This window comes from Phytophthora sojae (genome assembly GCF_000149755.1).
Source record: "Phytophthora sojae unplaced genomic scaffold PHYSOscaffold_2, whole genome shotgun sequence".
Lineage (NCBI taxonomy): Eukaryota > Oomycota > Peronosporomycetes > Peronosporales > Peronosporaceae > Phytophthora > Phytophthora sojae.
The window spans coordinates 10,938,048-10,948,144 of record NW_009258116.1 but is presented as its reverse complement, the minus strand read 5'-3'; the positions used below and the strand labels follow the sequence as shown (position 1 = coordinate 10,948,144).

General features: G+C 54.8%; 2 non-coding genes across 2 annotated transcripts; both read right to left on the bottom strand.

Moving 5' to 3' along the window:
• Nucleotides 1–7,457: 7,457 nt before the first annotated feature.
• Nucleotides 7,458–7,530, bottom strand: PHYSODRAFT_t455. Its single transcript has one exon. It is a non-coding gene; the product is annotated as a tRNA-Lys (tRNA).
• Nucleotides 7,531–8,764: 1,234 nt separating this feature from the next.
• PHYSODRAFT_t454 lies at nucleotides 8,765–8,837 on the bottom strand. Its single transcript has one exon. It is a non-coding gene; the product is annotated as a tRNA-Lys (tRNA).
• Nucleotides 8,838–10,097: the final 1,260 nt, after the last annotated feature.

Genomic DNA, 10,097 nt, shown 5'->3' with positions numbered 1-10,097 from the left:
AGCTTACACGTGTGCGCGTGTATGTGAGGAAGCGTAGCTTAGTTTAAATTAGAGTTAATTATACTCGGTCCTCCGAGTATAGATTAATCTAAATAAACGATCCAAATAATGATTTTGGGTTAGAATGAGAACTGCTATTCTTGTTTTATGTTTCTGACTTCCTCTAAATGTAATATTCTAAACTGGGAATCCGCCAACGGCTGGTTGGCAGAATTCCAACGCTATGCATGTCGCTCATTGGCTAAAAGATGCTGCTCTCAGCCAATAGGAATCCTAAGTCTCTATGGACCACCCGTCGTGGTGATCCTAAATGTATGTAGCCTTTGGTGTGTCCACACCAAGGTCGAGAAAGTCTTTCGAACCTCTAACAGACGTCGTGTCTGTTTGAGTTACAAGTGACTGTAGCCACTTGTGCGTGTAACCCTGTTACACCTCTAGTGGCCGTATCCACAGCGCTAGCAGGCGCAGAGTGCCTCGGCACGGGATGCATGTGCCTCCAAACTTGCGGTGCCTCTCGTAGACCACCAGAAGTTGGCGTCGCATGGCCCTTGGGCCCTGCTGGCACGTTCGTGTGGCGGTGTCTCCCGCGAGGGACGGCTCCTTTCCGGTCAGCGCGTAGCGTAACCATAGAGAGAGCTGTGCTGCTCATCTCCGGCCGTGACAGCGGCCCGACAGGGCCCCGCTCGTCACAGCACGGTGTGCCGGTCGGCCGAATACGTCGGCTCGACCCATGGGCTATGGTCAAGCGCTGACCACAGCCATGAAGCGTCATGCTTCAACGTCGTGTTTGCCTGAGCGACCATGGCTGCTTCCAGCAACCACAGAGCAACGCGGCGGACTTGTCTAAAGCCCTGCAGCGCGTCACAGCCATCACGTCGCCGACGCTAAGGTGTCTTCCATCGACACCAGGGTACCGCAAGGGTACTTCATCGCGGTGTGGGGTGTATTGCCCTCCGTCACCGGCGATCGCATCCTGCGTCGCGGCGACCAACACCAGGTCGGTGTGCGCGCAAGACCGCATGGCACACAGTCCATAAAGGGCCTCAAGGTGTACGAGGGCACCGCCTCATACACCAAAGGCATGTCGTGTATGACACGTACCACGACTACCATAAGTGCCTCGTGCACATCAAGTTCCACGTAGTCGCGGCGCGTGACGCTCACTGTGCGCGTGGCACTTGGTGTACGCGAGGTACCCGCAGTGCATGCGACACTTGTTGTGCAGTATGTGCCACGTGCACGCGTATGGCTTCGCGCCTTACAGGTGCGGCATGTGCCGCGCCAACTGTGAATGCCTGCAAAGGCAACACGTTCGGGTTCTCCCCTCGTGGGCAACACCCATGCTTGGGACTGATGGCTATCTGGCCGGCAGACGTGCCGCACCCAGCGTAGCAACAGCCTGGAGCTTTGGCGTGGTGCTGATGCGGTAGACGTACCGCGTCCAGTGTAGCAACAGCATCACGCTGCGGCATGGTGTTGCGTATGCACACATGCCATCGTCTGCGGACCAAGCCGCAGACTGGCTGCCATGTCCTCACCTGACAGAGGCAGCCTTGCAGCAGCCAATACGCGCGCCATCTTCGGCCCAGCAGCGACAGTAGCCACTGCCAAGGTTGCTGGTCATCGGTCACCATGACCATGTGATCTGAGCAGCGATGCATCAGGTCCAGCACCTTCGTGCAATACTTTGTGAGTAGCTGCACAATGCAGATACTACACTGGCTTCTACGACGAAGCAAGTCTCATGCCAGAGACTTCGGGATGAAGGGCACTTCCGGTCCCTTCCCCCACTTACGATTCGAACCCCGGCGGGCCAGGCGCCAGCCGGCCGCCTAACCTCGCGCCGCCCTGCAGTACCGAGTCGCTATACCAGCAGACTCCGGTGGCGTGGGCAGCTACCCTGAGTAGGCTCCGGGTCAACATCGTCGACCAAGGCTTGGCATCTACCGCCTGGATGTAGTTTGAGTCTGCGTGACTTGACGTGTTACTCTGTTACCCACGTCTTCGGGCTATGACACCCATGATAGCGTACAGCTTGTCCTGCATTCAGAGTAGCTGCATGACATGCACGCATACTCAGACTCAGCCATCTCGGCACCGAGTCATGGCCACTTGTTGTCCCAACGCCGCACAGTGCTAGCCGCGACAGACCGTACCAGTGATCCCTGCCGCGCAGCGGCCTTTGCCTTCAGACCGAGTATGCTCCTGCATATGGTCATTGAGGTGTCGCCCTCCGGCAGACACACTCCAGTCGTGAGCGACCATGCTCGCCGAGTCGGCGGCGACGCAACATGCATCGCCGCAGATACGTCGTGTACCCAAGCCACGTCTTCTGTGCGCATGGCCACAGCTGCGCTGGTCGACACCCAGTCGAACGTCATCCATGATGACCGGGTGCCAATCCCTTGGAGGAAGGTAGTGCTTCCGCGCACTCCTCCCCCGCTTAAAATCAGAGCCGTGCGGCGCCTTCAAGTGGACCGTGCGGCTATGACATCGTGACGGTGTCACGAGCCTATTAAACTCCATGTGGTCATCCACCACATGCGAGGAGACCCAAGTGACCTGATCACAAGTCTTGGTCATACTGACCGTGCGTGAAACTAAGTTACCCACGCTGAAGTAGCTTCGAGCGACTCCTTCCGGCTCATGCGGAGCCTTACGGCATTGTGTGGGGCTACGTTACCCACACAGGAAGCGCATCATGCGGCTTCACGATCAGTTACCGTCTGAGTGACGCGTGTGGAACTATGTTACCCACACAGGAAGTGCATCGTGCACCTTCCTCATCGGTTTAGGTCTGAGTGACCTGGTGTGGAACTGGGTTACCCACACAGGAAGTGCCTGCAGCGCCTTCCTCTTCAGTTATGGTCTGGGCGACCATGTGTGGTACTTGGTTACCCACGCCGGAGGTGCCTTGAGCGGCCTCCTCAGCATTACATGCTTTGTGCGGAACTAAGTTACCCGCTAGTCAGTAGTCCTTGGTTACCCACCTGGTGATGTCATCGAACACCACCCTTGTCAATGCTCATACCGAGCAATGACTCTCAGCACTGGAGTTGCTTGTTGAGGCAGCTCCATATGCTAGGCATAACAGCCCTCGGTTGCAGATACACTGCACCGTCTTCATGGAGATCATCATGTCAGTAATGACTCGCTTGTTCTTGTGGGACGCTTCCAGCGCCCTGGCGGTCCAATCGGACGCCCTTGTGTCTGGCCAGAGGTGGGAACATGACTCACCAATGCTCTGGCAGAAACAGAGGACCGGCTTCGCCTCAAAAACGTTGCCGCGCCACTCGATCGAGGGCCCGTGCTGCTTACACGGCGCACCCAGGACCAAGTAATACTTGTCCAAACCGAGGGCATATCCGGCTCCATGCCCAGGGCCATCTTCGGCACCATGTCCGGGACCATGTACGGTTGCATGTCCGGGGCCATGTGCAGTTCCATTGCTGCCCGCGTCCTCACACGCGGCAGCCAGGGTCACAGCGGACCTCAAGGTTCTTCTTCGGCCCGGCCTCAGTCAATGAGACCTGCCCTTGTGCTTCGACTCTCTCGCAGAGTCTCGACACTTGTGTCGTTATTCCAACCGACATGTCTGGCGGTGTGCGAACATCCACGCGACGTCCCAGACTCAATCATGTCTAGGGATATCATTACCCCCGTACCCTCACGTGTACTACCGACAACCCACCGTTGTCCTTCACCAATGCGAGCGTCAGTGCTCGCAAGGGACCCCGGGTCTCTGTGGTGTACGCCTTCCGTACACCCATCACAAAGACTCGGGTCAACCCCAGCAAGGCTCTCGTCCTTACTGGTGGTTGTGTCTCCCTTGAGCACCTGACGGTGCATGGCGTCGGCGCCCCCTTGACCCTCTGGTCTTCGTGTAGGTCTTCTTCCCAGACCCAGGCGATGGGCAGACACGTTGATAGTGTCCTAGTCCGCCGCAGCCGTAGCAGCGGGCTGAGTACTGCTCAGCCGAACTCAGATCCATGGGTTCTGGTTCGCTGTCAGCGACCACAGGCTGTACAACAGCCAGAGCACCAGCCTGCTTGCGGCTGTACTCCTCCTGGAGGGCGACTTGGATCGCCTCCTCCATAGTGGTGGTGCGCACGCGGAACAACTGCGTGCGCGCATCAGGCCGTCCACGAAGACTATAATCTTGACGTCTTCCGACAGTGGGTTCCCCACCAGCGAGGCTGCCAACGTGCGCATCTCCTGTACGTACGCGTACAGCTCGCGCTCCCCTTGTTTGTAGGCAAGGAAGCGCGAGCGCTGGCGGAACTCGTTGTTCGCCGGGAGAAAAGCGGCTCGAAGCTGCTCACACAGCTGAGCCCAGGATGTGAAACATCCAGGCGACATCGCTTCGCGCGTATACGCCCAAGTCCTGGCACGTCCGCCAAGATTGGAGAGCGCAAAGGCGACTCGAAGGTTCTCGGCCGTAGGATTGACTACAAGTGCTACCAAGTGTGACGGGGTGACACAGCACAATGCACAGAGGAAGTGCGTGTGGATATTACTATCCGGTGAACAGCAGTTCACCAGTTCCCGGCCTCAATGGGAACGGTTTGCTACAAAGAAGTAGGTTATAAGACTGACTGTATTTTGGTAGAGGTTACCTTGGTCGTAATACAAACTACAAGTTAACTATACAAAAGCCCACACAAACTCAAATGGTTGGCTTGCGGAGCTACTGGTACCATGTACCATGTACTCGGGAGAGTGACACCCGTCACTCTTCATGTAATGGGTACACTTGATTGTACCCCGTTACATTTATCCTGGTATTGTGCTTTGCAAACGTTTTGTCGTTTTGACTTGGAGCTCTCCTCGATTTATAATAACTCGAGGTCGATTTAATAAAACGAGGTCAAAGAAAGGGACAGATCGATCTATTTAAGCCGGCCAACAACTCGAGCTACGACAAGCCAAATCAGGGCTCGAGGTCGATCTCCTGGCAGATTTGAGCAGAACGAGGTCGATCTACGGCAAATCGATCCTTTTTGCGTTTTCAAAAGCGCAATTCAAGCCGATCTATAATAAATCGAGATACCCCCTCTAATTTGTGCCCTGATTTGTGGACCGCCCTTCCTCGATCTAGGCCATCAAACGGGGCGACATTTTATCTGCAAAGCACAATAGTTGCTACGGCAGTAGTACGTACAGCCCAATAGGGATTAAGTCCCGGACCGGAATATGTGTGTCCACACAAAAGGTAGGTATCGATTCAATACAAATTTCAAGTACAACCTCCTTATATTTTTTGTTTTTGGCATAGACATCGCAGATTTTCTATGTATTGCAGGTGTTTTACGACTTTGTATTTAAATTATAAAACTATACAGGGGGCAAATGAAGGCAGAAGATGATATCTTGCGGTATCGATTTTGGCGGGGTTCTTTATGGCTTCTATAGCTTATAGCTTGCCTATTGCTTTGCTTTCTCATGCTGACAGGCTGTCAGGCACTGCCGTCCTCGGTACCACATCGCTTCAACCTTTGTCATTTCTTCCGCATGCACGCCCCGCACGACCTACACGCAGGGATTGACAGTAACACGATTTTCTTCTGAATTACCATAGTGATATACTAGTGGAAGATAACAGGATACTAAAGTACTAGTATCATCGAGCCCGAGATCTCGACTACTATGTTATTATTAATACATTATTATCTATTACTTCATAGTAATTTCCCTTCAAAAAGCCTATATCTCTGTCGCTGAACGCTTCACACAGTCGGATTCTTCGTGCTTAAATTTTCCTTTTACGAGCGTCAGTTTGGTCTTGTTGTCAGAGCTAACGCGGGGATCGTGGGGTCGGTCGAACCGCTGTGGATTGCCACTGGCAATCCACAGCTCAAGCTTGTTGGTCCCCGTTACTAGAGCCGACGATTGGATCGTGTACTCGTACAGCTTGTATAACGGGATGCTCCAGCTCTAAGTAAAACCAACACCCGAAGTCACTTTAGATCCGTTTAATCGATTCATATTTTGCACTTACCGCTCCCCGTACAAACCGTGTAAGACGGGGATCATTCATTCGAGGCGATAATGAGTACGCGCCGCCAACATGCCCTTAACCAGGTAGATAGCGTTCTTGAGCCATTCAGTGGATCGAGGCTAGCTGTAGGCGGGACCGACACGAGCAAAGCCGGTCTGGCCGCCAAATGTTTTGCTCGTGTTGCAATTTTGTGTACGACAGTGGCCCCGGACGTCAAAATATTTCCTTCTGCACTAAATCGACGAGAGTGGGCATGCGGCCAAACATCCCTGGAAGCGGAAAGATTGCCACACGCCTCTGAATTTCTTCTAGTGGGAGGCAGTAGTCAGCATTAGTAAATGTGGCCGATCTGAGTTACTAATTACTGCAGTAGTATTAATTGGCTCCTCGTCCCAAAATAAAATAGCTACTGTAGTATTTAGAGCATCATCTTAACAGCGGTATCAGGGGAACAGTAGTCCAAAACAAATCACTGGCAATCCCTGCCTACACGCGGCCTGCCGCCTGTATGTCCGCATGTCGAGGGGCCCGCACCGAGCGTTGTCCTGAAGCCATAGCGGTGACGCAGCAAGAAACCGCTGGCACCTTTTCTCGATCTCGCCCACCCACCCCACATGCACAAATACCAACTATTAATACCACCACTACTTTAACGACCACCTCCTTCGCCACATCCGCATCCATATCAAGCTTGAGTGGTCTTTTTTTTTTGGCTTAGGCGGCACGAACCAGCGCCCATACCATTTCTCGACCTGCAGAACCGCGCAACTTAATCGGTTGATTGTAGGCTCACCGAAGGCAAGGAGACGGGAAACACGGTGGTTAAAGAGAGGGACACGCCAGAGCATTGGCACGTTCGATTTCTACCACAGCAAGCAACACGTGAGCCGCCCCACGGGCACAAACTTCTGGTGGCTGGCCAGACATCTGGACATCTGGGCTCTGTAATCGCAGCACCCACTCAACACGCCTTGTAGATCTATGAGCGGCGGACCTTCTCTCCGACTCCAGCGTGGTTCGATCGATCGAATGGCCTGTTGCCAGTGCCTATCCTGTTAACAGGCGAGCTTGAAGGAAGCAGCGAAGTCAAGCTTGGCGCTTGTGCTAGCCCTTGAGACGTTGTGGCAGGACGGGTATTATCCGCAAGAACGCAATTGCGCTGGCGGGATCAGCGTGAATTGTATTGTGTGTGTGGGGTGGGTGGGTGTGTCCAACGAGCTACAGTATCCCAGTCGACACATTGGAGCTGAGGCCAACGAAAGCAAGGCGGATACAATGCGTTGCAGGCTCGACGTAGAATGCGTTGGTAAATGGGTAAAAGAATGTGGAGCATAATGCACTGCTACGAGTGCTGCCCTGTTACCCCGAACGCCGCTGCGCGAACGCAACCAGCTGCGCGCACCAAACGCACGCACAACTCGCTCGCTCGCGTGCCAACACACGATCGCAAAGAAGCAAGCACCCCCCGTGGGGCTCGAACCCACGACCACTGGCTTAAAAGGCCAGCGCTCTACCGACTGAGCTAGACGGGTGTACCTTCACGACCCTTACAGCAACTTAACAACAACAACGCGCAACACTAACAACGAACAACACCTACACGACACGCTACACGAACCGCACAGAAACCACACGCGCACAGACCGACACGGCAGACCCTCAGACGCACCCTCGCCACCCGCCTTTTCCCTGTCAGGCACTGCCGTCCTCGATACCACATCGCTTCAACCTTTGTCATTTCTTCCGCATGCACGCCCCGCACGACCTACACGCGGCCTGCCGCCTGTATGTCCGCATGTCGAGGGGCCCGCACCGAGCGTTGTCCTGAAGCCATAGCGGTGACGCAGCAAGAAACCGCTGGCACCTTTTCTCGATCTCGCCCACCCACCCCACATGCACAAATACCAACTATTAATACCACCACTACTTTAACGACCACCTCCTTCGCCACATCCGCGACCGTAAGACAGACGACCGGAGTGGGCATCCATATCAAGCTTGAGTGGTCTTTTTTTTTTGGCTTAGGCGGCACGAACCAGCGCCCATACCATTTCTCGACCTGCAGAACCGCGCAACTTAATCGGTTGATTGTCGGCTCACCGAAGGCAAGGAGACGGGAAACACGGTGGTTAAAGAGAGGGACACGCCAGAGCATTGGCACGTTCGATTTCTACCACAGCAAGCAACACGTGAGCCGCCCCACGGGCACAAACTTCTGGTGGCTGGCCAGACATCTGGACATCTGGGCTCTGTAATCGCAGCACCCACTCAACACGCCTTGTAGATCTATGAGCGGCGGACCTTCTCTCCGACTCCAGCGTGGTTCGATCGATCGAATGGCCTGTTGCCAGTGCCTATCCTGTTAACAGGCGAGCTTGAAGGAAGCAGCGAAGTCAAGCTTGGCGCTTGTGCTAGCCCTTGAGACGTTGTGGCAGGACGGGTATTATCCGCAAGAACGCAATTGCGCTGGCGGGATCAGCGTGAATTGTATTGTGTGTGTGGGGTGGGTGGGTGTGTCCAACGAGCTACAGTATCCCAGTCGACACATTGGAGCTGAGGCCAACGAAAGCAAGGCGGATACAATGCGTTGCAGGCACGACGTAGAATGCGTTGGTAAATGGGTAAAAGAATGTGGAGCATAATGCACTGCTACGAGTGCTGCCCTGTTACCCCGAACGCCGCTGCGCGAACGCAACCAGCTGCGCGCACCAAACGCACGCACAACTCGCTCGCTCGCGTGCCAACACACGATCGCAAAGAAGCAAGCACCCCCCGTGGGGCTCGAACCCACGACCACTGGCTTAAAAGGCCAGCGCTCTACCGACTGAGCTAGACGGGTGTACCTTCACGACCCTTACAGCAACTTAACAACAACAACGCGCAACACTAACAACGAACAACACCTACACGACACGCTACACGAACCGCACAGAAACCACACGCGCACAGACCGACACGGCAGACCCTCAGACGCACCCTCGCCACCCGCCTTTTCCCTGTCAGGCACTGCCGTCCTCGATACCACATCGCTTCAACCTTTGTCATTTCTTCCGCATGCACGCCCCGCACGACCTACACGCGGCCTGCCGCCTGTATGTCCGCATGTCGAGGGGCCCGCACCGAGCGTTGTCCTGAAGCCATAGCGGTGACGCAGCAAGAAACCGCTGGCACCTTTTCTCGATCTCGCCCACCCACCCCACATGCACAAATACCAACTATTAATACCACCACTACTTTAACGACCACCTCCTTCGCCACATCCGCGACCGTAAGACAGACGACCGGAGTGGGCATCCATATCAAGCTTGAGTGGTCTTTTTTTTTTGGCTTAGGCGGCACGAACCAGCGCCCATACCATTTCTCGACCTGCAGAACCGCGCAACTTAATCGGTTGATTGTCGGCTCACCGAAGGCAAGGAGACGGGAAACACGGTGGTTAAAGAGAGGGACACGCCAGAGCATTGGCACGTTCGATTTCTACCACAGCAAGCAACACGTGAGCCGCCCCACGGGCACAAACTTCTGGTGGCTGGCCAGACATCTGGACATCTGGGCTCTGTAATCGCAGCACCCACTCAACACGCCTTGTAGATCTATGAGCGGCGGACCTTCTCTCCGACTCCAGCGTGGTTCGATCGATCGAATGGCCTGTTGCCAGTGCCTATCCTGTTAACAGGCGAGCTTGAAGGAAGCAGCGAAGTCAAGCTTGGCGCTTGTGCTAGCCCTTGAGACGTTGTGGCAGGACGGGTATTATCCGCAAGAACGCAATTGCGTTGGCGGGATCAGCGTGAATTGTATTGTGTGGGGTGGGTGGGTGGGTGTGTCCAACGAGCTACAGTATCCCAGTCGACACATTGGAGCTGAGGCCAACGAAAGCAAGGCGGATACAATGCGTTGCAGGCACGACGTAGAATGCGTTGGTAAATGGGTAAAAGAATGTGGAGCATAATGCACTGCTACGAGTGCTGCCCTGTTACCCCGAACGCCGCTGCGCGAACGCAACCAGCTGCGCGCACCAAACGCACGCACAACTCGCTCGCTCGCGTGCCAACACACGATCGCAAAGAAGCAAGCACCCCCCGTGGGGCTCGAACCCACG